The sequence below is a fragment of the Nomascus leucogenys genome, chromosome 12 (genome assembly GCF_006542625.1).
Source record: "Nomascus leucogenys isolate Asia chromosome 12, Asia_NLE_v1, whole genome shotgun sequence".
In the NCBI taxonomy this organism is placed as follows: domain Eukaryota; kingdom Metazoa; phylum Chordata; class Mammalia; order Primates; family Hylobatidae; genus Nomascus; species Nomascus leucogenys.
The window spans coordinates 15,273,776-15,300,683 of record NC_044392.1 but is presented as its reverse complement, the minus strand read 5'-3'; the positions used below and the strand labels follow the sequence as shown (position 1 = coordinate 15,300,683).

General features: G+C 53.9%; 1 protein-coding gene across 1 annotated transcript in view; it reads right to left on the bottom strand.

The window, feature by feature from the left end:
* The window catches only part of LOC100589234 (vitamin D3 hydroxylase-associated protein-like), a 44,951-nt gene that overhangs the window by 6,894 nt on the left and 11,149 nt on the right, over positions 1-26,908 (bottom strand). The window contains exons 7-8 of the transcript XR_004032583.1: positions 21,631-21,720; positions 19,711-19,801 (exon numbers count right to left, since the gene is read on the bottom strand). The gene's annotated coding sequence lies outside the window, so the exon portion shown is untranslated. The remainder of the gene's footprint in view (positions 1-19,710; positions 19,802-21,630; positions 21,721-26,908) is intronic.

The following is a 26,908-nucleotide window of genomic DNA, read 5'->3' as shown; positions in this document are numbered from 1 at the left end:
TGGAACCTGGGTGTCCTGCACTCACCCAGGGCTCCTTCCACTGTCTCCCCTGCCTCTCCAGGGCCCTGTAGTGGGTCCAGCCATCCACCCCCAGACTCTTATAACATTTCCACACACATACTATACATCAATCAGAAGATCTGTGGCCAGGAGGAGGGATGAAGGCCCAGGTGAGCAAACGAGACCTACCTTCTGGCTCCAAAACCCTGGGAGGTTGTCTTGGTTGTGGGGTGAGGGCCTCGGAGGGGTCTTGGTCTAAGGTAAATCTTGGTCTAAGGTAAGTCCTGAAAGACCAATCAGTACTCCAAATGAGGAGGCACTTAGCAATGAGACAGGCAGCCCAGGGAGGTGCTGAGCTTCCCATGCCAAAGAGAGTTCCAGGTGAGGCCAGAGAAGGAAGGCTGGATGGGATGCTTCTTGAGGCTCCTCAGACCTGATGCTCCCAGGGAGCAACGGGAAAAATCACCCACCTTCAGACAGACCACTTGCTCCCCTACTCCTCTTCCTCCCCAGACACATGGTCAGAAGGAAGTGTCTGAGTGGCCTCATTTCTTCAGATTCCCCCTCCTATCCTCATGTCCCGCCAAGAGAGCCTGGTGTCTGGACTTGAGGATGGCTTAGCCTAGCCCCACCCCCGCGCAGCTGCCTTCCTTCCTGCTCCCCACCCCAGCAGCCCCCAGGCCTCTTGCTGTGCCTGGCTGAGCAGGGATGGGGACGCCAAGGGGCTAGGGAGGGGGCTCATCAGCGGTTGCGCTGCTGCTAATAGAACATCCTCGGCCACATCCTATTACTGCACATACCCTCCCCAGCCCCCCAGCCTGGCTGGCCTGCGCCTCTCTGCGGCTCCGGGGACCAGGCATCAGATTGGAGTCAAGATTCCGAGAGTGTCATTTGCCGCCGTTGATGATGTTGATAATAGGGACGCGCTGGCGGGTGGGGGGCGGCGGCACAGAGGCGGATTCTCTATTAAGGCTTCCCCTCAGCGCAGCAGCGAGCAGCAGGCCAGAGCTGGCACTGGGCGGGCGCGAGGCGGGGAGGTTCTCAGATGGGGTGGGCAGCTTACCTCTGCTGCTGTGTGCTCCATTAGTGCAGATCAGGCCCTGGCATGGAGCGTGCAGACTTGGTAGTTACGGGGTCAGAGAATGCCAAATCGCAGGGAAAAGGTGGAGAGCCAGTGGAAAACTCTGCCCACCCCTCTACCACACAGTGCCCCCGAGTCTGCCTGTTTCCATTCCACTTCACTGTCTGGGACCTACAAGCCCCAGCTGCTGGACAGAAAGTGAGGTCCTTGCTGTCCTCCCTGCTCTCAGAGCTCAGCCTCATAGCAGCAGCTGCAAAGCCCTGCTGGGAGCTGGGCAGTGGGTGTTCTTGTAGCCGGCCTTCACTGCGCCGCAGACACCATCACCTTCACCTCCTCCATCACCACTTCACTGCTGCCTCCTTCTCCTGTTATCACCACAGCCACTGCTGCCCAGGCCACCTCGACCATGGTCTCCACCCCCAGCCCTGCTTCCACAAGGACACCATAATCACTACTGCTATCTCCAACTCCATCCTCATCCCCACTTAGCAATGGTTATGAGCACAGGCTCTGGAGCGCCTCCATTTACTAGCTGTGTCGCCTTGGATCACATATTTTAACCCCTCGGTGTCTAAGTTTCATAGTCTTTAAATGAGGGTAATATTAGCCGCCTCAGAGGGCTGTCATGATTAAACAAGTTATTATGTATAAAGTACTTAGAATAGTGCAGGGTGCATAGTTAGTACTCAATAAATCTTATCCTCATTATTATTATCCCTATTCTCACCATTATCAACTTCACTGCCACCACTCCCACCTTCATCATCATCACCTCCACTGCCCTCCTTAACAGAAATAGCAGGCCAGGCGCAGTGGCTCATGCCTGTAATCCCAGCACTTTGGGAGGCTGAGGTGGGCAGATCACCTGAGATCAGGAGGTGGGTGGATCACCTGAGGTCAGGAGTTCGAGACCAGCCTGGCCAACATGATGAAACCCTGTGTCTACTAAAAATACAAAAATTAGCTGGGTGTGGTGGCATGTGCCAGTAATCCCAGCTACTAAAGGAGGCTGAGGCAAGAGAATCACTTGAACTTAGGAGGCGAGGTTTCAGTGAGCCGAGATCTCGCCACTGCATGCCAGCCTGGCTGACAAACTAAGATTCCATCTAAAAAAAAAAAAAAAAAAAAAAAACAACAAGTAATAGCAGCTATCACTTACATAGTATTTATTATGGGCCAGGTACTAGTCTAAGTATTGTATATATTTTATTAACTCATTTAATCCTCATAAGAACTCTATGAAGTAGGCATTATTAGCATCCCTATTTTATGGGAGAGGAAACTGAGGCAGAGAAAAGTTAAATAAGTTGTCTGGGGTCACACGGCTAATGTCAGAACCAGAAGTCAACCTATCTCCCATTAGGGCCTACTTTGCCCACAGTATTTTGACTAGATCCATCACTTCCCTGTCACCTTCATCATTATCAACATTCCAGCTCTTCCCCCACCTCCATCAGCATGTTAGCACCACCACCACCTCCATGGCTATCCAACTATCTCCACCTGGATGATGTCATCATCTCCATCCCACTCTCAACAACCATCAGACCCTCAGCACCGTTGCTCCTTACTCACAGCCCATCTAAAACAGATTCTTGTTTTACCCTCCCTAGGCCCTGTGCTCTGAGAGGTATGCATGCACCCTGTGATACAGACCTGTTAACGTGGCCAGACCTGGAAAGGACAGGCAGAGAAATTTAAATTGCTACAAAGCTATTCAGGTGCCAGCTAGAATTTAAGGTCGGCTGGAGCCTGCAAGACGTGCTTTGCAAAGCTGACTTCTCAGTTCCCCCAGGAGGCCCAATGTGGTTTAAACACCCTTTTAGCATTCTGAGAGCCTCTGATGTGGAAAGATACCTTCTACCTCACAAATAGCTAGGCTGAGAACAGATTTGTCAACACAGACACAATCCTTCTATCTGGCTACTTAGAAGTCTGTCTTCTCGACCAACTGAAAGCCTTGAGAGTGGGAACACAGCCTTGTTCTTCTCCTTGTCCTACTTCTCACTTACATCCTCCACCCCACAACACATACCCAACATCAGTGAATAAGTGGACAGAGGCACTCTAGTTAGGCCTGGAAGGGAATGGGATGTGTGTGTGTGTGTTGGGGGGGTTGTTGGGGGGGGGGGGGGGGTTGCTGTCCATGGTACTGAGACAGAGCTTTATTCTTTAGGGACCCACAGGAGGGATCTCTTGTCCTTTAAGAATGATTATTCAGTTTTTTCAGAGCCTATCGCGCCTTGCCATCACTATTTGCAAAGCCCATTACCCTTCACAGAGTCTCTCCCTATTTTATAAGGCTCATCATTGTTTGCAGAGCCTTAAAGTTTGCAGTCTGCCATTGTTTGCAGAGCCTGAAATCATATGCAAAGCTCATCAGTATTTGCAGAGCCTACTACCATCTGCAGAGCACATCCCATCACTGATTTCTGAATCTGTCACTGTCACAGATCCAATGATAATTTGCAGAACATGTTACCATTTTCAGAACCCTAGACTTTACAAAGACCCTATTTGCAGAGCCAAACCCCACATATAGATATTATTGTTTACAGAGCCTGTCACCATTTGCAGAACCAGGCTCAAGGCTGGGTGCATACGGGATGCTCAAGAGGTTCTCCTGGCCCATTCTTTCCAAAACATAGGGATAGAGAAACATAGAAGGAAAGGGAGCCAGAAGGAAAATAAGGAAATGAACAACAGAGAACTCTGCATTCATTCAATAAGATTCCTATGGGTCTACGCATGTGTTGGGCTCTGTAAACAAAAAATCAAAGAAATGCAATAAAAATGGCTTCCAGTTCTTGAGTCAGGCCCTATGTTAAGTGCTTTACACATTTTACTTCACCACAATCCAGAGAGATAGGGACTGTTCCTATCCCCATTTTATAGATGAGGAAGTGTCCATGGCTGAGAGAGGTCAAATACCTTACTCCTTATCACAGAGCTTACTACTAGCAAGTCCAGAACTTGAACTTGAGTTTGTTTGACTCCAAAAATCATTTCTCTATTCCTTCTCATTTTGGAAAAAAAATGGAGAAAGGGGGAAATTGCAGAGAAATTGGCTGCCTGTCCGAATGGAGGCAAGGCTCTTCCCTTGAAACACAGTATAAAGTGGGAGGCTAAGTCTTTGGAGCCTTCAGAGTGTTCCTGGACTGACCTAGACTGAGTCCAAGTGCAGATTCTGAAGAATAAAGCCCCTCAGAGGGGGCACTAGGCATCCAGGATACTCTGTCTCCCAGCCTCTTCTCTCCATTCAGCTCCTGACCTACAGCATCCTTAGAACCTGAGCATAGGCCAGGGTCGGTGGCTCATGCCTGTAATCCCAGCACTTTGGGAGGCAGAGGCGGGTGGATTGCTTGAGGCCAGGAGTTCACAACCAGCCTGGCCAACATGGCGTAACCCCCTCCCTACTAAAAATACAAAAATCAGTCAGGTGTGGTGGCACATGCCTGTAATCCCAGCTACTCGGGAGGCTGAGGCACGAGAATTGCTTGAACCCGGGAGGCAGAGGTTGCAGTGAGCCAAGATCATGTTGCTGCACTCCAGCCTGGGTGACAGAGCAAGACTCTATCTCAAAAAAATACAAAAAACAAAAAAACAAAACCTGAGCACAGAGACCACATTGAGCCGCACAGAGGCTTGCCGAGGGCAAGATGAGCCTTGAAGCAGAGAGGTACAGATAGAGAGACACCAAGATTTAGAGACAGACAAGGAAGAGCCAGAGATCATCACAGAGACAGAGAGAGATACAGCCAGACAGATTCAATGGATTCAGCCTGTCCAGATCTGGATCAGACAGGGACACAGATTCACAGGCCCTTGACAAGACACTAAGAGGTAGAAACAGGGACATGGAGCAGCCAAGAGTAGAGAGGCCAAGAGGATAGAAGCCAGGAGGGCATGAGGCAGAAGAGGACTCGGTGGCATCTGTCGCACTCAGAGGGTCCAAGCACCCAGCAGAGATGGGGGAGGTGCTTGCTCAAGAGGCAAAATAAGCCCTTTCCAGGATGCCCTGCATGTGGGCTGCACACAAACCTACAGTCCCACTCCTGGGTAAGAACGTGCACACAGCCCACACCCGGGGGTTCAGCCCATCCCTGACGCCCTTTACGCACCTTGGGGATGACCCAACAGACTGCCTTCTTGAGCTCAAGTGGCTTCTGGGCCTGGACTTTTGTAGGCCAGTGCTTTCCCTGAGCTTGACCCCAGTGGTGTCCGGGTGATTTAGGCGGCACTAGCCCTTCCCTCAATTACCAGCAGTCCTGAGCAGTCCTAAATAGGCAGGCAATCTTCATAAGACAGCACGTTTGCTATGCAAAGCCAGCAGGCAGAGTCTCAAGCCCCCATCCCTCCAGTCCACACTCCAGTGTCCCTCATATGGAAATCTTCCCATTCCCACTGTCCAGTCAAGTCATGCCCCTAGGCTAGATAATCAGATGACTTTCTTGAAAAGGTCCCAGCTGGTTTCCAGCTGTGTCAAGGGTACAAAGTAAACAGGAGATGCCTGACCCCTAGCACACAGTAGGCACAATCAATTATGAAGGCACTGCGGGCAGGGACCCCTCTCTCCTCCTGGTCCCCTTCTCACCCCACCCCCTAGGACAGTGCCAAGCAGGCCCAAACTGGAGAAGAGCAGGGACTTTGCCTCTTCACCTGGGCAGACAAGGGGAACGGGGAAGGCAAGGAGGCCCCAGGGCGGGCCCGGAGTCTCACTCCGATCCGTACCTACCCCCGCTTGCCCCTGCCCCAGCCTCAGATGGGCCGTGGGCTTCTCTCTCCGGGAAGGTAATGGCTTCTGGCCTGAAACAACTGAGCCACGGAGCCACTTCAGATTCAGCTTCTTCTCTTCTCACCCACCCCTACACACACACTTGGGGACTGGAGGGAGAGGAGGGAGTTCAGGCTCCCCTCCCCACACAGCAGGCTGCCCCAGACTGGCTCCCCATCCCCTCTGTGCTCTCCTAAGTGATGAGCCTGAATGGGGCAGGGAAAATTACAGTGGATCCCAAAAGTCTCCCTTCTCCCCAGCTGTCCTCCTTTGGAGGAGGGGGTTTCAAGAGCTCATTGGCAGTTGGATTCTTTCTGCCTGTCTGCCTGTTCTGAACTAAAAACCATAGTAACAATAATAGAAGTTCCTACAGCTTGAGCACCTACTAGGTGCCAGCCACTCTGCTACCTGCTTTACATTTTCTTTTATAGGTCTTATGAGGAAGATATTGTTTTCATCCTTATTTTAAAGATGAGGCCTGAGGCACAGAGAGGCTAAGTACCTTGCCCAAAGATACACATCCACTAAGGGGTGCAGCAGGATCTGGACCAGGGCAGGGCTGTGGGGAAGGAGGCCATGGCCCAGCCCCGACCTGAAGTTCCCTGGGTGTGTGGGGGCCTGCTTTTTCCCATCCTCACTCCCTCTAGCTCCATAGGCCTGACTTGTGCACGCCTGGGATGGGGCTCCTGCCTGGGTGGGCCTCTGCCCACAGCCCGGCTGCTGATTAATTGTGAGCAAGCACTCTCTGCAGCCACCTAATCAGATCTGCCCCATTGGTGGCCAGAGGGAAGCCTTCCTAAGTGTGAAATTGGGCCCGACTGCCCCATAGGGGGCTAGACACTTTAATGGGGAGGTGAGGCTGCCTGATGAGTCCTGTCCAGTGGGTCAGCGATGCCCCAGAGAAGAGGGTTTGATGGGATTTCTTCTCAAGGGTCTGACTCTTCTGGCTTCTCCTCCCAGGGACTCCGAACCAGAAAGGCTAGAGGAGGAAAAGCCAGTGAGAGAACCAGGCCCAGACAGAGCCAGGGCTTAGCTATGGCTACACAGGGAGGGGCACATGCCTCTCTCCCCTATCACTCTCACTGACCCCAGTAGACTAAACTACCCAGCACACATCTTCACCCCGCCATAGAGCACCCCATCCCACCACGACCGGGATCCCAGGGGCCAGCCCAGGCCACCTTGAGGTGGATCCCAGATTCTGGAGATAACACACACACACACACACACACACACACACACACACACACCCTCTGTGTGTGTGACAAGAGTGGTGGGTGTGATGGACACACAGGCATACACATGCACGCAGCATGGGGGCTGGAGGCAACAGCCAGTGCCCTGCTTGCTAAAGACTTATTGACTCTGACCTCTCTTTCCTCATTGATCCAGTCAGCCACAGGGTCACTCCATCACTGCCTAGGGCATGGGGTGGGGTGCCCTCCATGCCACAGCAATTACCCTCTGCCACTATGGGTTTTTGATTTTAAATTTTTTTTTTTTTATAGAGACAGGGTCACATTATGTTGCCCAGGCTGGTCTCGAATTCCCAGCCTCAAGTGATCCACCTGATCAGCCTCCCAAAATGCTGGGATTATAGGTGTGAGCCACCACGCCCAATGCCCTGTGCCACTATGGCAACAATTCAAGGTCCACCATCTGTCCATTCAAAGGATTGGTGTCTATCAGGAGGTGTGTGTGTGTGTGTGTGTGTTCTCTCAGAGAGAGAACAGTGTGTCCATCGCCATTGTATGTGTCCATGATGAGTGCCTGTCTGTGGTCAGTGTGTGTCCACAGTCATTGTGTGTGATGTGATGTTTGTGCGAAGGGTGTGAGGCTAGAGATACACATTCCACTGACCACAAACACATGCTGTATGAAAACATATATATTACCATGGACGTACACAAAGACTGTGGACACACACTGAGCATGAACACATGTATGGACCATGGACATACACTGATCACACACAATGGGCGTTTTACAAATGGAACGAGTCTGAGCCTTTCCCACATCCTGCGTTGGGTAGGCTTGGAGCTGGGTTCTGTGTCCTTTTCCTAGATGGGTAAAAGGAAGCCACTGTCCCTCTCCCCCACCTCCTCCCTGATAGCACCTCAGGGAAGGGGCAGGCCCAGAGGGGCCTGGTGAGGAATGTCTTGGATCCCCAGCCCTGCAGAGAGGACCCCTTAGCCAGAGTCACCAAGAGGACTCGGCCTGTTTCCATCCCAGCGTCCTGCCTCAGTCTCTTCCACCTACCCTGAGAAGGTCCCAGTTGCAGAAGCCAAAACTGGGCCCAGACTCCAGAGACAGGCCACACTCAAACACACACACACAGGCACTAACACACACTTGTCCTCAAGGTCCTTCAGAGGAGAGGAGCTGCAGGGAGGTCCGTGGGAGAGCACAGGTGCAGGGCTGTGCACCAGTCCCAAGTCTACATAGGCTGGCAGGGACATCTTGTGTCACTGAGGGATTCTGCTGGAACCACAGGAGGCAGGTATCCGAACATCAAATTGCGTGTCTGTGAGTACGTGCATGCTCGTGTGAGCACGAGGCAGTGCTGAGTGCGCGTATGAGCCGGCGTGGGCCTGGCTATGTGGGGTGGCGCGGCCCCGCACGTTCGCGAGTGTTTTGTGGCTTGGGAGGGTGATCGTGGGCAGCGCGCGTGCGCCCGTGGGCTGGTGCAGGTACGGCTGTTGTGGCCTGGGTGTGAGTGTGAGTGTGCGCGCCTGCAAAGTGTGGCTGTGGCTGTGGCTCAGCAGGCGCGCCCGCTCCACCCTTTCGCGGCTGTTCCTGCAGGCGGGTCCTCCATTCACCCGGCTGGGAGAAGTCCCGGCCGCCCGCCCGGGGGAGTCTCCGCCCCCTCCGCCCGAGTAAACTTTTCCCAAATCCGCGAGCCGCTTAGGGCGAAGCCGCCCCCGAGGCCTAATCCGCGCCCCCCGCGGATCTGCATAATCGGGTTAGCGGCCGCGCTCCCTCCCGCTCCCACCGCCGCCGTCGCCGCCGCGCGCGATTCTCTCGCTGTCACTTAGGGAGGCTCAGCGCGATTTGCGGCCTAATCCCCCGGGATCGCTCGGCCGCCGCTCCCCGAGGGGCCGCCAGATTGTTCCCTTCATAATTGATTGACTCTATTTGCCGGATTGGGACTTCAAAGCGCCGGCGGCGCGGGGGCGCCTGGGAAGGAGCAGGGCCCGAGGCGGGCGGGGCGGGGGCCCGGCGGGCCTGGCCCGGAGCCGCAGCCCCGCGGCAGCGTCGCCCGGCCTGGGAGGCCAGAGCATGAAATGCGCAAGTGACGAGGCGAGGCGGTGACCACGTCCGGGCCTGGCACTGCGCTCAGAGCTCCCCGGGTCCCCTCTCTGAATCCCCATCACAACCACCTCAGAGCCTGCAGGGTATGTGATTAGCCCCACTTTCCAGGTGAGGGAACAGGTTCAGAGAGGCCTCTTCCTTCTCCCAGAGCCTTCTGTGTGCCCAGCGCTGTTTGGGGTTCGGCAGATACGCCTGTGAGCCACACCGACCCCGTCTCTGCCTCCGTGGAACTTGACTCTAGTGAAGGAGGCAGACGACACACAGGAAACAAGAAATAAATGAACGGAAAATAAGGCAAGGTGATGTGGCAGTGACTGTAGGGGAAGGGGAGGTAAATGAGACTGAGTGGTCAAAGATGGCTTCTTAAGGAGGTGTGTTTTGGCTGAAATCTGCATGGCATGATGGAACCTGCTCTGGGAATGTCTGGAGGACAAGCATGGGGGCAGAGGGTAAAGCATTTTGTGGGGAGCCCTCAGCCAAGGGCACACTATTAGCAAATAGTAATGCAGAGACTGAAACTCGGGGCTGCCTGACTCCAAAGCCCAGAGGCTGAAATGCCACATTTTTTTTTCACCCACCCAGTATGGACTGATCCCAGCCTCGACACAGGCTAAGCCTTTCACAAAAATGCCCCAGACCCACAGGCACAGGCACCTGTTCAGTTCCACACAGCCCACCCCACTGCTGGCCCTTGTGAGGGTTTATTTTATTTATTGATTTATTTATTTTTAGGCAGGATCTCATTCTGTCACCCAGGCTGGAGTGCAGCAATGGTGTAATCACGGCTCTCTGCAGCCTCAGCCTCCCAGGCTGAAGCAATCCTCCCACCTCAGCCTCCTGAGTATCTAGGACTACAGGCGGCTGCCACCATGCCCAGCTAATTTTTTGCTTTTGATTTTTTGTAGAAATGAGGCCTCAACATGTTGCTCAGGCTGGTCTTAACTACTGAGCTCAAGCAATCCTCCTGCCTCAGCCCCCCAAAGTGGTAGGATTACAGGCAGGAGCCACTGTGCCCGGCCCCCACTCTGTGGTTCCATATCCCATTGATCAGAGGTTGCCTTAGTGGATCGACAGCCCTCTACTCAGAACCTTCCTGCACCTAGGGCCTGCTGTTTCCCCAACTCCTGAGGAGCCAGGAACAGGGTAGGGGGTAGCTAGAGGGGCCCCACTCCCTGCCCAGCCATAGCCAGGCGCCTAGGAATCCCTAGCCCAGACTTGGGAATCCCCAGAAACGCTTAATTAATTCTTGATTACTCACTGTCTCTGCAGCTGCCATTAACTGCCTCCTCAGCCTGGGCCCAGTTAGGCCATGTAATTAAATTAGCACAGCAAGAACACTTCCAGGCGAGAGCAAGGTAGTCCTGCTGGGCCTTGCAGAACTTTTAGGGGGCTGATGAGGAAATCAAGGCTCAGAGACACCAAGGGGAGCACCCAGGGTCACTCACTAGGGCTAGAACAGAGGCCCAACTGTACCTCCCCGGAATTAGTTCTGGCCCCCTCATCCCACCTCTCTTGAGACCTCTACTCTCAGCATGTATTTTAAACCTTAAATGTCTTTAAAACGACGAGAGATTTGCTGCTGTCCTTAATTAAATTTATGCCAATTCACTGAGCTTTTGGAGGGATGGATTTGGGATCGGGGAGGGGAGACCCAGATTTCTATAAGGTGGGAAGCAGAAGACATAGGCTTTGCAGCCTGGAGACTTTTCCCACTTACAGGATCAAAGGGGCGGGGCAGGGAGAGATGGGGGCAGGATTCTCCTAGCAGGGTGGTGGCAAGGGAGGGAGAAGGGCATTACAGGCCCTGTCCACAGAGGCTCCCTTGAGTGAAGGGAGGGGAGGAAGTCACTTTCCTTTTTACAGAGGAAACCGGAGAAAATAGAATCTAGCCTAAAAGAACACCCTAAGGTTGGAAGCATATGCACTATCAGCCAAGGCAGAAGGGGCTGGAGAACTTGGCCTTGCTGTTCAGAGTGAGGAGGGCCTAGCCAGAGTCTCCACCACTCCATCCCACCAGCCAGGCCTCCCTCCCTGCGTCCTTCCCTCCCTCAAGCCTGGGAGATGCTGGCTGACAGCCCTCCCTCCCCCCAAACCCAGCTCCTTGTCACTTCAGAAAATCAGAAATAAGCCTTAGTGATTAGAGGGAGACGAGAGTGAGATGGGGCTTAGAGGCCCAGGCTCAGGGAGGTGTTAAGAGGCGAGTGGGACTCAGAGTATTAGGGGGGCAGAGCTAATAGCTTCTCTGGCTGCCCTCCCCGGGGGACTGCAGTACCCAAGGGAGGAGGGAGAAGAGAAGGGGAAAGAAAGAATGAGAAGATATGGGGAAGAACGTGTGGAAGGGACAAAGGAGGTGAGGAAAGAGGGGGCTGAAGGAGAGACAGGAGCAAGGTAGGAGGGAGGGAATTGAGGAAGGGGTGAGGCACAAAAGTAAAGGAGAGGTGAAGAGGGAAAGGAGATGAGGAAAAAGAAGTACAAATCAAATGAGATTAAAATAAAAATAGTAATCTTTTTTTTTTTTTTGAGATAGCATCTCACTTCATTGTCCAGGCTGGAGTGCAGTGACACAATCATGGCTCACTGCAACCCCAATCTTTGGCTGAAGCAATCCTCCCAGCCTCCCAGCCTCAGCCTCCCACCTCAGCCTCCCAAGTAGGTGGTACTATAGGCTTGAGCCATCATGCCCAACTAATTTTTGTATTTTTTGTAGAGACGGGGGTTTCACCATGTTGCCCAGGCTGGTCTTGAACTCCTGGGTTCAAGCGATCCACCCACTGTGGCCTCCCAAAGTGCTGGGATGGCAGGTATGAGAAACTGCACCTGGCCAATAATTATTTTAAAAAAGATAATACCCAATACTGATGAAAGTAGGTTGAAATGGAGACTCTTGGGAGTACAAATTGGTACAACCTTGGAGGTTCTGGAGATAAAGGGCAATTATTGATTAATTATTTGGCAATAATTGTGAAAATTTTAAATATGCATCCCCTGTAGCCAAATAATTCCAACTGTAGGAATCTGTCCCACAGAAACTCTGACTTCTGCACATAATGTGAGTACAGAGGTGGTTCCTGCAATGATGCTTGTCATTGCCAAACATTAGAAACAACTAAATGTCCACCAAGAAGGGGCTGATTAAATATATTAGAGGGTGTCCAAACCATGGAATACTATGTGTCCAAGGACAAGGAGGAGGTATAGAAAGATGCAGGAGAGGTACAGAGGGAAAGTAGATGAGGGAAAAGAGAAGTACGAACTAAATAAGATGTCATTGGTTGGTGAAAGGAATAAGTATGGGCCGGGCACGGTGGCTCATGCCTGTAATCCCAGCACTTTGGGAGGCCGAGGCAGGCGGATCATTTGAGGTCAGGAGTTTGAGACCAGCCTGGCCAACAGGGTGAAACCCTGTCTCTACCAAAAATACAAAAATTAGCCAGGCATGGTGGGCATGCCTATGATTCCAGCTACTGGGGAGGCTGAGGCAGGAGAATCGCTTGAACCCCGGAGGCAAAGGCTGCAGTGAGCCAAGATCGCACCACTGCACCTCCAGCCTGGGTGATGGAGCAAGACTCTGTCTCAAAAAAAAAAAAAAGAAAAGAAAAGAAAAGAAAAGAAAGAAGGAAAGAAAGAAAGAAAGAAAGAAAGAAAGAAAGAAAGAAAGAAAAAAAAAAACAGTAGGTATGAATAGTTATGACTATTCATATATAGTGTGATCCCAATTTGAAGATGCTTAAAGAACAGTTAAAACTATGTTGGTGGGGGTTGTAAATGTATAGAATCCAACATAGGGAAGGAAGGAGAACCCCCAATTACTGACAGCAGGATTTACAGGATGGGAGGTAGAGCGGGATTTAGCTTTTCATTTTCTTTTCTTTTGCATTATGTTTTTATGAGTTTTTGCGAACCTCATGTATTGGGTATGTACATTTTAAAACAATGATTGTTTTTAGAGAGGTGTAAGAAAGGGATCAGGAGAGAAGAATAAGAAGGAAAGAAGGTGGTATAGGGCAGGAGGGAGCGCAGAAGGGAGCAGGCTGGCTGCAACAGGAGTGCTAGTGCATGGGGGGGGGGGCATTGGCCAAAGGGTGGGAGTACCACCCAGGCAGTGTCCAAATACATTCCTCACCCCTGTCCCCACCACAGAAAATCTGACTAAGGCCTGAGTAATTGAAGGCTAATTGGGTTTTAGGCTTGTTAATGCTCCTGTGAATGTTTGCACTGAGGAGAGCCAGTCGATCGGATAAATGACTCCCCGTGGGACACAACGGTGGGAGGAAATACAGAACAAGGGCCTTCTGGATGATGAGCAGGACAGCAGAGTTTTTCAGCCCACTCCAGAGGTGGGGGGTGCTGCGCATGGAGAGCCGAGGAGCCCCTGGACTTCTGTGGGGCAGGGGCAGTGAAAGGGAGGGGCTGGTCCAGGTATATTCTAAGGCCAGGCCCTAGTTGGGGCAGAGTCCTGGCAGGCAGTAGGGAGGAGACCAGGAGGGAGGCAGGGACTGGCAACCCCAGCCCAAACCCTACAGACTACAAGATGAAAGGTCTGGTCTCCAAAGGGAGGGAGGAGATAGGTCTACCAGTGATAGGCACTGGGGGGCTGCCAGGGCCTCTGCCCACACCCAGAGAGAGGGTTATTTGGTTTGCAAAGAGAAAGGGTCCCTTTTAGAATGATTTACTGGGCTGGGCTGGAGTGGACCCCTTCATATCCACTGGAGCATCATGCAGTGCCTGGGTCCAAGGCCACAGCTTGCTCTCTCAAATTCCCCTCTGCTGAGTCCTTGTTTGTGACCCATCCCTTGGGCTAAAGGGTCTCTGAGGCTACCCCATCTCTGACCAGCAGGTGTTGTTGGCTTGCGATTGTCAACACCAGAGGAGGCACCCTGAAGGGGTGTCAAGCCCAGGCAGCTAAGGAAGAGAGAGAGGGAGACTCTTAAAGAAAATGGAAGGGTTTGTTTAGTAGAGTTGTTGTTTGGAAGAGTTGTGGGTGTGTTATAGGGGCTAGAAATGCTAGCTCCCTAGGAACCCACAGAGAGGGTCTTCCAGGGGTAATCCTCACCCTCAGTAATCCCCTCGTCTCTTCTCCAGGGTCAGAAATACAGGATGTGCTTTTAAAGGATCAGCTGCACATTTGTTTCCTCCTCCTCCTCCTCCTTTTCCTCAGGCTTGACTCGGGGACTAGGGCCCCTGGGACAGGCAGGGAAACGTTTAATGAGTTTGTATTCCCAGAGAGTACAGTGACTGACAGCCGCCCTGGGGGTCACTGCTCTTCTTGTGTCCTGGAAGAGGATGCCGCAGCTGCGGGGCGGGCTCTGTGTGTCCCTGTGGGTGCCTGCCTGTGCCCCTGTGCATGTGCACCTGGAGCGGGGCTACAGAGGGACTTCCCAGGACCGCCCTGCCTGTGAAGAGACGCTGCTGCCAGTATCTGGGAAAAGGGGAAGAACTTGGGGGACAGCTGTCCTTTGGGCAGTGGGGCCCCTGTGGTCTGAGCCACAATCCTCAGCCCTCCACCTGGTCTCCTCAGGTAACCCTCCGCACACGCTACTTGGGCCAGGTTGGTGGGAGGGAAGCCTTAGGCTGCCCACAGTGGGGTTTGGAAGAATCGGGGGACATGGTCGATGTGGAGGCCTGAGTCTGCATGGGTAATGAGACCAGGGACTGGCTTGTCAATAGCATTTAAGTACTTTTCTCCCATTTTCAGGCCAGACTGAATTATTTATTCGTTTCTAGTCAATCGCTGGTAATGTCATTAGCATTTGTCCATCAAAGGTAGGGAACAGAGTGGGAGTGGTCCCCCTCCACTGACCCCACATCCCAAACTGACTCTCAGAGGTCAGTCCATCCCCTTCCCTGTCCCTGCTCTCAAGTTACCCTGGGACCAGCATTTTTCAGAGGCCCTCCATGCAGGAAGGTCTCCATCCCCACAGAGCTTCAAGCCTGATGGCGCCAAGGAGCCAGCTATTCTCCAACGCCCTCTCCTGTTATTCCCCAACGCCCTCCCATTATTAACACATAGACCCATTGCCCCACATGCAAGCATCACACTGGCTGCCTGCTTGGAGAGCCAGCCAAGGCTGGCAAGCGAAGACCCAGCTGATGGTGGGGCCAGGGACCCAGTAGAGCAGGCAGTTTGGGTTGGCACTGGCCTCTTCTCTTGGTCTAGAGGCCAGCCTGCACCCTCAGACTCAGCTCTCAGTATAGAGTCCTTCCTCCCTGCTCAGAGCAGGTTCCCAAGTCAGCCTCTCCTCTCAGGCCAGACTCATGGGGAGTTGGAGGGAGGCACGATTTGTTTCCACTCTCAGATGAAGCTCTCATTCCTTAGTCAGCTCCCCAGACAGAATCTGCCTCCCGCTTGAGGCCAGGATCGCAGACTGGCTCTCCAGGGCAGGACCTCTCTCCCTTCTCAGCCCATGGGGCTGCTACCTACACCACTAAAACTAAAGGAGCCCGAGGAGGATTAATCCCCAGGGAAGGGAGTGCTGGTCCTCACTCGACATCCAGGTCAGGAGCTCCTAATCCAGGCCCTTCCCTGATCAATCTAATCTTCCATCCTCGAACCTGGGACTTAAGAAAGTGAAAGGTGAGATTTCTTGCAGAGATCAGGAAGGGAGTGTGCAGTGGGGTCTTTGGAATGCTCTGGGGAACAATGGCCTGGTGAGGCAGTAGGGACACTGCACTGGCCAGAGGGAGAGGTTGAACTGGGCTGCCCTTGCAACAGTGGCCTCGGCCAGTCTCACATCCCATTCTGCTGCTGGGATGGCCTTTCAGAGATGTCCCAGATTGAAGTGGGGAGGCCAGATTCCCGCATTGACCAGTCACCTGTGGACCGCCCCCAACAAGGGGACATAACCTTGGGAGAGGCAGCTGAGGACACTTCCCCAGGAAGGAACTCAACCGTGAGGCCACAGCGGCCAACACTCCTAGCACTGCAGGAATGTCTCGGCCCTCAAGGGCAATCTGGGCAGCACCACAGCATCCACTGCAGACTTTCTGGGCAGAGGGATGAATGGGCCCTAGCGATGGCTCGGTTCATGGAGATGTAGGTGGTAATGAAGGTTGGTGGACATGGCTAGATGGGGCAGTTTTGGCGGGCACAGCAGGCTGAGAAGTTTTGAGGTTATGTGGAGGGCTGGGGTTCTGTGGAGGACAAGGCAGAGCAGGATGGTTTGGAGGGACACGAGACAAAAAGTTTGGAGGACAGAGGGAGTGGATGGGTGTTCGTGCTGCTCCTGTTGGGCCTGGGCAGCCCAAGTGGATGGGAAGAAGTCCCCCTCAGCATGACAGCTCCTCAGTCGATAAGCAGGATTAGCCTCCTCTTCCTCAGAAGGAGGGGCTCCGCTCCTGCATCAGCCACCAGCTCTGGCCCTAATCCCCCTCGATTTCTAATCCACCCACGACTTTCTTAGGCATTAGCGTTGGGCTTTCAGCTCCCTAAGCCCCACCCTGAAGATGGGAGCCGGGCTCTGAAGGGAATTAGGCCAGCTTCAGAGGATGGCTTGCCAGACAACTGGAGGGAGGCTGAGAGCACCACCCACCCTTCAGCCTTTCCTCCTCTGTGGCTCACCCCCAACCCCAGCCAGGGACCAGGGTCTCAGAGTGATCCCTACCAGCTCCCTGCTAGGACCAGGTGAGGACGGGGCAGAGGGGGCTGAAGAAGAAGAGGCTCCCCACCTCTCAGGCCGATGCTGAATCTAGAGGGGGTGCTAGGCAAGGATATAAGGGTAACCCACAGCTTGGCAAAGGCAGACAGAGTGGAGCTCAGGAGACTGTGCCAGGAGAGAAACCAGAAGGCAAACTGAGGCCAGATTGTGTAGGGCCTTGAATGCCAGCTGAGGGATTTGGATCTCCCCTGGGGATGCTGAGGAGTCATGGTGGGATTCAGAGCAGTTGGTTTGGTGCCTGTGAAGCCTGGCTGGGGTGGGCTGCAAAGGAGGAAGGGCAAAGGAGTGGGTGGCACTCTCCATCTCCCTCCAGCTGTCTGGCAAGCCGTCCTCTGAGGCAGGCAGGGGCTGGGGTGAGGCTCTTGCTGTGATGTCAGCAACAGGCAATAGGACCCAGAGAGAACACCCAGCACGGGCTCCCAGGCAGCCAAGCAGCACAACACCCTGTGTGGCAGCAGGGACAGGTGCAGCCTGAGCCTGGGGGGTGGGGGCATCCACATGCACCTGTGAGGGAGCAGAGCCGGGGGCACCCAGGGAAAGGTAAAGTAGGGCAACAGCCCGTTACCTCTCGGCAGCTGCCCTCCAGAGCCTCATAATCATCTATTATTCCAACTGCTAAGAACAGGCAGCAAGAGCCTGGCTGCAGTACGGGACGGGAAGGAGTGGCCTGGGAGGGGGGACCCTCACCTGCCCAAGACACCCCTTCCCAGAGTTGGGAGACCCATCAGCCCCACTCCAGGCCCTGAGAGTGGCCATGAGCTTCTTTCCTATTAGAGGTGTCCAGGCATGGAGCTGAGAAGGCAGGGGAGGGTGCCAGTCTAAAGGTGTCCAGGTCCCAAGCACCAGGAAGGGCCTGTGGTCTGTTCATGAGCTGCTTCCTGGGAAAATCTGGCATCTTTCTCTCCCCTTCAGACTCCTTCTTACCCCCACCCCCCAGGCTAAGTTGTCTGCAGATATTGCAGGGGTGGTTATAAGTATTCATTAAGCCAAATACTTACTAAAATTCTCCTTACCCTAACCCTTGCCCTGGGCAACTGTTGTTCACCCATTTTTTACAGATGAAATAAACAAAGTTCAAAGGGAAGTCACTTTTTCTAGACTCACACAGCTGGTGACAACACTGAAACCAGGGAGGCAGAAAGGAAGGACAATCATTTACAATCCAGGAAGGCAGAGTAGTACAATGGTTACAAGTGTGACTGTTGGAGTCTGATGGATTGGGGTTCAAGTCCACACTCTGCCTGCCTCTTTCCAGCCGGGCAACCTCCCTGAGCCCCAAGTTTCTCATTCGTGAGTTAATCATGCCAACTCACAGGACCCCTACAGCGTGGGCCTTGTAGGAGAACAGAAACACTGTGATCCAGTGGGATCTCTGGGGGAATGGTTGCTGTTGTCACTGCCCAAGGCCACTGAGTAGACAGGCAGAGAAGCAGGGCCTGGTTCCCAGCTCTGTCTGCTTCCAAAGCCCTCAGATGCACCTTCCCAGAGGTGGTGGTAGGCAGCTGGGGAACCCAGACTCCGTGAGGGGTTGGGCAGCAGGGCAGATGAGTCAGGGTATTGAGCGGGTGGTGGGATGCTAAGAGGCTGAGAGGTTCATCATGACAGGTCCGTTAGGCCACCCCAGCAGAGCCCTCTCATTGGGCCTCGCTAATGAGCCTCCACTGGATTATCCGCTCCCACCTCCGCTCCGTTTACTCTGTCAAATCGAGTTTGCATTTTAAATGGGAATTTGACAAGACGGGCAATTTGTCTGCTGACGAGGTTAATGGGTGTTAGCCTTGCGGACTAGGGAGGGAGAACCCATGCCCCTGCACAGCCTGGCCTCTGCTCAGATCAATGACCCCGGCTGCTGCTCCTCTCTACTCTGCAGCCACTCTGGGCCTCTGTGTATCCAGAGGTTGTCCCTGTGTCTAGCTCACCACCTCCAGGGAGCCTTCCCAAAAGCATCCTGACCTGGGCCACCTCAATTAGTCAGGCTGGGTGATGTCCCCTCTACCTGAATGCAGATAGGATTCCTGAGTGGTGGGCCATGTCACCCCCTCTCAGAGGAGGGGCCTCCTGTCTCAGCCCAGGCTTCTAGGGCAGGGCCAGATTTTCCCTCAGAGTTGGGCTCCCAAGGGCTGGGGTGTCTTCCCTCCTGCTTCCCTCTACTCCCCGCTCCCATATGGAACTTGGAATGGAGCCAGCAGAGCTGGTATTGCCACATCCTGAGTTTCAGTGCTGGGATGGGGACTGGTTGGCAAGAAAAGGTTTTGAATCCATCACCTCCAAGCCAGCGCCTTTGTGGAGCAACTCCCAATGTTGGGGCTCACAGGAGAGCTGGGGAACCACCTGAGACTTCCTGATGAGGCCCGAGTTGACCTCTTCCACATGGGTTCCTTCCCAAGATCCTCTCCCTCAAGAATGTGCAAGAATCCAGAACCCAAGGGCTGGACCAGGCCAGGGTGGGTTGTGGCTATAGAAGAAGATGCCTTGGCCTCCCCCTCCTCCCGGGGGCCCAGTGCCCTTCCCCGCCCCGGCTAATGTGCCACAATTACCTCCTAAGTGCCCAAACAAATGTGGCTGCTGGGGAAAGTGACACGGGCTCCAGGTGATGGATTCGTGCCATCGGGGAGCCGGGCGGAGTGGGCTCCGAAAGGGGGGGCAACACTAATATTGTATCAGCGTCGGCGCCGGCGCCACGAGCCGGTGATGAATATGTGTCACTTTACACGGCGCACACTCGGGGGCCTGGCTGCGCAGGCATGGAAAATAGAGTGTCTGGGATTAATGATATTGAAAATGATAGAGAGCAGATTGGAAATGGCTTCGCCCGCCCGACCCGCAGAGATGGAAACGTACCTCACAGCTCTCTACCCAGGCCTGGCCCCCCACCTGCCCCCCTTTACCTTCCATGAGCTGCAGAGGCCCACAGCGAGGACCCTGAGTCTTGGTCCTTCCAGGGGCTCCTCAGGGTGGCACACATTGGGGTGGGTACACCTGTGAGCAGAGACACAGAAAGCAAGAAAATCTCAGCCCCAACTCACCTTTGACCTTGGTCCCAGATGAGCCTGACCCCAGCCACCCAGTGAACCTTGGCCTTGTCCAGAGACCAAGCCCTGACCCCAGTTCCAGCCGAGCCCTGCCTCTGGCCACAGAGTGAGTCTGCAGAAGCTTGTGTGTCTCACAAGACCATGAGGGCAGGGGTAGGGGAGGGGGGTCAGGGGCGGGGGTTGGTGGCTGTAGAGGTGAGGCTGGAGAACATGGACCCCTCAGTGTAACGCACCCCACTGCCAGAGGGGAGGTCCAAGCCCAGTCTGTTACTCCATGGTGTGGACGCCCCAGCAAGAAAGCAGGCGAACAGGTGTCTTCTCCATTGATGTCATTCTAAGTGTTTATGTTGGGTTTTTGACTGTGTCTGCACACATACGTACATACTTGCAGGTATGTGTACATGTATGTTTACATCTGCTCACAAATACACCTGTGGGGTTGTGTCTGGCATGTGCAGGAATGTACATAACTGGGTTTGTCACTTTGTGTGCCTAGGTGTGTGTACAGCATCTCTGAGGACTGTATGTGTGTGAGTGTGGCTTGCCCGAGGCCACTCTGTGCATGGTGATGCCTGTGGTGAGCACACATGTGTGTCTGTGTGTGTGAGTGTGTGTCTGTATGTTTACCCACAGATGAAGAGACTCCAGAGTGTGGCCGTTAGTTAAGAAAAACTCTCTTTTATGAGGCCTGACCCTGGTCATAGGCTAAATTCCCAATATCAGGGCAAGATGCCTTTCCCTGTTGGAATAGATCCTATCACACTGGAATTTTATCAAATTTCCCAGATGGACAGCAACCCTGAGACCATCAGTCCAACCTCAACATCCATCCCAACATCAGTCCCCATCCAAACCAAGGTCAGAGGATGCACCTACATCAACATCGTTCATTCAGTCAACAAACACTCTTTGAAGGCTCATAACATGGCAGGTGCCATCTCTGGTGAGCAGAAAAAACACAGCTCCTGACCTCATGGAGGTACAGCCCATCAGAGGAGTGTGACACTGAGCAAGTACACAGATGAGGAAACACAATGACAGTGTGCAAAAAGGGCCACAAAACAGGTGTTCAGAAGACTATGATAGAGATTCATGGGATGACCTGGCATTTGATCAGGGTTGGCTCCTCTGTGCAGTGACATTTCAGCTGAGGAATGAGGAGCCAGCTCTGTGGAAAAAAGGGAACAGAAAGAGCAGAGACACTGGATGTATTCTTGGTCTTGTCAGGACACAGAGGTCCCCGGAGAGACAGGAAGAGAGGCTGGGGCCAGCAGGGGCTTCGGTTTTGTTCAACATGGGAGGCAGAGCCACTGGAGGGGTTAAACAGGAGAGTGTCATGATCATATTTGCATTGTTTTATTTTCATTTATTTATTTAGAGATGGGGTCTTGCTCTGTCACCCAGGCTGGAGTGCAGTAGCTTATTCACAGGTGCGATCATAGTTCACTGCAGCCTGGAACTCCTGGGCTCAAGCCAACCTTCCTGCTTCAGGAAGATCACTTTATTGGGTGGAGGAACACTTGGAGGTATTGATAGCAGAAGCTGGTAAACCTTTCTGGAAGTTCTGGTATCCACACCAGGCCCAGGGTCCATACCCTCCCAGCAATAGCAGCAGCGTGCATACATCACAGCCATCACTAATACCACCAGCTGGTGCTTCCCAGACGCATCTCGGAGGCCTGGGGTTCCCAGTCCACTTTCTCCCAGTCCTGCTACTTTACTCCTGCCTGGGAGAGTGACCCTTCCTCAGCTCCACTCTCTTTCCCATGGGGTTACCTGGAAATGCTCTCTCCCCAGACCACCTGGATCTTCCCAGCTCTGCTCTGCTGTCATCCAAAGAACCAGTCCTGCAAAAGCTAGGAGTTCCTATGAAGATAGGAGAGAAGAAGGGAGCTTCAAACTGGTGGTGAGAAGCCCTGGTCTGAGCAGAGAGTCCCTTGTGCCCAGAGTCCTTTTCTGGAGAAAGAGGCACAGCTCCCAGGGCAGCCCCACCCCCAGCTGTAGGAACCCTGAACACACCTGACAGTGTCCCCACGGGGTCCTATTGCACTGCACAGCAGTGTCCCCACAGGGTCCTATTGCACTGCACAGCAGAGGGCCTATTGCACTGCAGAGCAGAGGGCCAGCCTCCTGAAACGAGAAAATACTAGCACAGGGCTGGCACAAGGGTGGTGCACAGGAAGTGTGAGTGGAGGGGAAGGACAGAGTCCCCTAATGGGTGCAGGCAGAGCTGGGCGACCTGACTCCACCCCAGGCTCAGCACCAGCCCCCAATCCTACCCTGTTGCCTGCAGCCCGGGGCAGGCAGGCTCCCTGTTGGCAGTGACCTCTGTGTTTGGAGGAGGATGAGGGGCTGCCTCTCTCCCTCTCTGCTTCCGTCTCTTTCTGCTTGCTTGCTTTCTCTCTCAATCTCTCTCAATCTCTCTTCGTCTCTGCTCCTTTCTCTCCCTCCTTCCCTGCCTCTCTCTCCCTGAGTCATTTGCAGAGCGGAGATGGCCTAGCCCATCTGGGAGCGAGAGCGCGGCCCGGTGACGGAGGCGCAGGTAATAGCCGAGTGGAGGAGAGAGACGTGGAAATTTATGACATTGAAAATGACTGAGAGAGAGCGTGTATGTGAGTATGGGAGGAGGAGAGGGCAGGAGGGGTGGGAAGGGAGAGGGAGGGAGCTCGCGTGTGCTCTCACCGCACTCACAGCCCTACCCCTCCCTCCAAGGGAGACCAACCTTGTGGAGAGGAGAGGACATGGGGGAGTGGGAGGAAGCAGCCAGACCAGAGACGAAGGCAGACAGACAGACAGACAGATGGTAGGACAGGGATGGCAGGTGGAAGGAGGGGAGGGAGAGGAGCAGGTGAGCCCAGGACACAGACCGAGGCTGAGAACCACTGTGGAGAGACTCCCAGGGTGTCTGCCTTGTCCCTGCCCTGGCCCCGCTCTCAGGAGCTCTGCTCTGAGGGAGGATGTCCCCATGGCATATGGTATCATGGAAGCTGCGGTCTGAGCTGGAGATTTTCTAAAGGAGGAGGCCCAGAGGAGGCCAGGCATGCTCCAGGTTGCACAGCAGGTCAGTGACCACATGGGGCCTGAACCTAGAACTTCCTCCCAGCTTAGGCTCCGTGTCCCACAGGTGCTGGGCTATGGGGAGCCAGGAGGTAAAGGAGCTAGATCTTGTAGCCATCTGCCCCTCCAACAGCTCTTCCCTCTGGACCATGGGAGGCAGGGGAATGGCCAGAATGACCTCTCCATATCCTCTGGTAGTCAGAAGAGAATGTTTCCTTGGGGTGCTAAGCCCATAATCCTCTCTTCCATAGCCACCCTCAGACCACCTGGGACTCTGTTACTGAGGACATGAATAATTACACATCCTCCAGAGAGTTGAGCCCCTCACCTCCACCCATGGCCACCCAGGCCCACAGACGATACTCCACCCCTCAGCCCCACTTTGCTTCCTCTTGGTTCTCATGCTGCTGAGTCCCCACTCCAGCCCAGTCACCATCCCTTGCCCTGGGACTCCATTCTTTGTTAAGATCCCCTCCCTTTCTGGGCCTCCGTTGCCTCATCTGTAAAATGGGAATAACAATGCCTTTCTATGCCCATCATCCTGGAGCTGGAGAAGCAATGCCAGGACTCAGAGGGTAGACCTCAGTCTCCTCAAGTCTCAGAATTCTTCGTTGGAACATGGAGGCCATCTTAACTCCAGAGGAGCTGTCAGTAGTTATGGCCGATTTTGTGGGTGATGTTGGCGGAAACAAGACTCCCAGGCATCCCAATGTATATACACACTCAGCCATCTCCCAAGGAAGCTGGTATATCAAGTAGTCAAAAGGTAGAATCCTCCATGCCCAGGTGCAGGAGAAGGTTGAGTCCTAAATATGAGGGGTGCTCTGTCCCAGGCATACAGCTGAGGAGGTCTGAGCCAGGCCCTAGTCCTCTAGCCCAGGCTCCGGAAAGACAGGTAGCTTCCGGCTCTTAGAGACCTTACCCCCTACCCCCAGCAATATGGGCCCTGACTGAACAGGTGTCCAAGTTTCCCTGACTGGAAAGCAAAAGAGGTTACTCCCTACTCCACATCCCTGCCCCCTTCTCCCGACCAGCCTTCCACAGGGGCCCCGCTCTCCTCCCCTCTCTTTACCTCCCTCTCCTGCTCCATAGCACTCTGGAAAACGTTCTTTGATTAACCTCTCCCAGCCAAGAGCATTCAAAGAGGCTGTATAGTGCAGTGGTTGAAAGCACCAGCTTTGGGGCCAGAAAAGCCCCAAATCACAGCTCTGCCCTTTGGCTGGGTGAGCTTGGGCTCTTCATTTAACATCTCTGAGCCTTGTTTCCTCACCCTTGTCTGGCAAATGGAGCCATACATGCCTGGGTCTAGCACTGTGTGAAGATCATGTGAAGTCCTGAATGCAAAGTGACTGGCACAGAGGAGATGCTCGGCAAATGCCAGCTGCCGTCTCCCCCCCAACCCCATGCTACATCTAACTGCGTCTTAGTTTTCTGCTGCACTTAGAGGATAAGGATGAGAGCTGAGGGTGGGGAGAGAAGGAAGAGCAGCAGCAGTAGCAGCTTCAGGAGGCTCCTGATCACTTAGAAGAGATGAAGGCTGAGCTACAGTGGGAGAGACTCAGGTTAACCCTGAGAGGGACTTCCCATACTGAGACCCTGGAGGAAGCCACATTTCAAAGGCCCCGTGTAAGTCCAGTCTGTTCCCAGGACCGTATCCTCATCCTAGAGGCAGGTCCGAGGAGGCAGCAGCTGCCCTGTCTGGGGAGCAGTGGGGGAGGTGAAGAGTTCACCGGCTCCGGGGCTGTGGGCTGCAGGCCTCCCACCCAGCCCTGGTGCCCTGGCCTGGCCCACTGTGGCCACATAAAAGGTGACGGATGGTTAATAGGGGAGATAACAGGATTCATAAGGGAAATTTATCGGTCACTCCGGTGGTATAAATATGTTTATAGCGGACCAAGGGGAAATGAAGAAGCCCCGATAAATCACCATGAAGCCACCAGCCACTAATAGGCAAGCAGCAGTGGGAACCCCAGTGTTGGCGATTGCAGACACCCCCTCTGGCTGCCCGCTAATGGCATGGCGGGGCTGGAGACTCATCAAGCTGGACAGATGCCCAGCCCACGCCATGGCAGGAACAAGACCCCAGGGGCCACCTCTGCTGGACCTGAGCTGCCCTGCCTGCTGTGCAGCCCCCACTTCCCCCAGTCTGGACTCGGCCAGGCTGGAAGGGCTGAGGGAACAGGGCAGGGGGTATATGGACCAGGTCTAGGAGGCTTCATGGTGCACAGGTTAAAGAGACTCTGGAGTCAGAACTGGCTTCAAAACTTTATCTGCCACTTCCCAATCCCTGCCTGTCTTAGAATTTCCTTGTTTGCAAAATGACTTAGCAACCTTAGAAAGCTGTTGTGAACAGTAGAGAGATAATCCATTATCATAGTGCTTGGTATTTTGTAGCCTCAAAAATGGCACCTCAGCCTCCTGAGTAGCTGGGACCACAGGCATGAACCACCACGCCCAGCTAGTTTTTAATTTTTTCATAGAGACAAAGTCTGTTGCTCCTGAGCTCAAAAGTGCCAGGATTACAGGCGTGAGGCACCTCCCCTGGCCATCACCATTTCATAGACGAGGAACCTGAGGCTCAGAAGTTGAGGCTTCCCTGGGATCCCACAGCTAGAAGAGAAAGGCTCTGTTTGATTCCCAAGACTAGAATCTTCTCACTGCCCCAGTGTAGGCCCCATTCCCTCCTCAAAGTCACTGGGGGTTCCCTGAACCTCTTCCCCCAGAAGAGACCTAGGATTTCAGGGGCCCTGAAGCATTCAAGTCAAAGCCCCGGGGCTCTGGCAGTGACTTGCTGGTGCTGATGACAGCTCTCCATCTACCCCTTCTCTCCCTGCCCCTGCTACTTCCTGTCCCCCTCTCCCCAAGCAAGGGCTGGCCTCAGCTTCTGTGACCTCACCCCAGTACTGTGGTTGCCTAAAGCCTTCCATCTGATCTGTATGGGAGGCCCATATCTGGGCTCACCGGCCCTGCCGTCTTTGTCACAGTCTCTGTCCAGGCCAATGTGTCCTCTAGCTCAGCTTACTCCTTCATTCATTTTTTCAGGAAACATTCAAGGACCTTCTTCCAAGGGCACAATACTGAGCAACATGGACAAGGTCTGGCCCTATGGCGAAGTCAGGTCTGGGTCATGGAATTGAATGGGGTGTGTTGCCAGATATCTTGGGACTCATGCCTGTAATCCCCACGCTGGGAGGTTGAGGTGGGAGGATCGCTTGAGGCCAGGAGTTCCAGACCAGGCTGGACAACACAGCAAGACCCATGTCTACAAAAAATTTAAAAAACTAGCAAGGCATGGTGGCATGTGCCTATAGTCCCAGCTACTTGGGAGACAGAGATGGGAGGATCACTTTAGCCCAGGAGGTTGAGGCAGCAGTGAGCTATGATTGCACTACTGCACTCCGGCCTGGGTGACAGAGTGAGGCCCTGTCACTAATACTAATAATAATAATAATGAGTGCATTGTGTTGAGGCTAAGGCAGCACAGAGACTGGGGAGGCCTGGAATCACAGAATGGGTAGAGGGAAGGCAGGAAAAGCATTTTCAGAGGAGGGAACAGCTTGAGCGGGTGGGGAGGAAGCAGGACTTCCTGGGCCCACTGGGGCCGGCTGGTCTCCCGGTTTCTCTCTCAATGCTGAAAGGCTGCGCATCATGCCCTACATAAGCTCCACATCATTTTGTCCCTATCCTCAAGCCCTCCTCCCTTTACTCGTGGTCATGCTGTCCAACCATCGTTCTTACCTCCCCCCTGGACAAAGCCGCGGCCTCCTCCCCAGTTTCCTGCCAGGATGGCAGGTCCCTTTGCAAACTACGCCCAGCCCAGCGCTGCCTGAGCCCCAGATCTAACCCCAAACCCCCAGTCTAGGGGCCTCCCTGCCCAGTGCCACAGTCAGCAGTGCGGAGGGCCTGCGTCCTTACACAAATGCCAAGGGAAGGGGAACAGGGCCTTGAAGGTCCTGAGACCCCACCTCTTCCCGCCTGCTCGGGGGAGAAGAGGGAC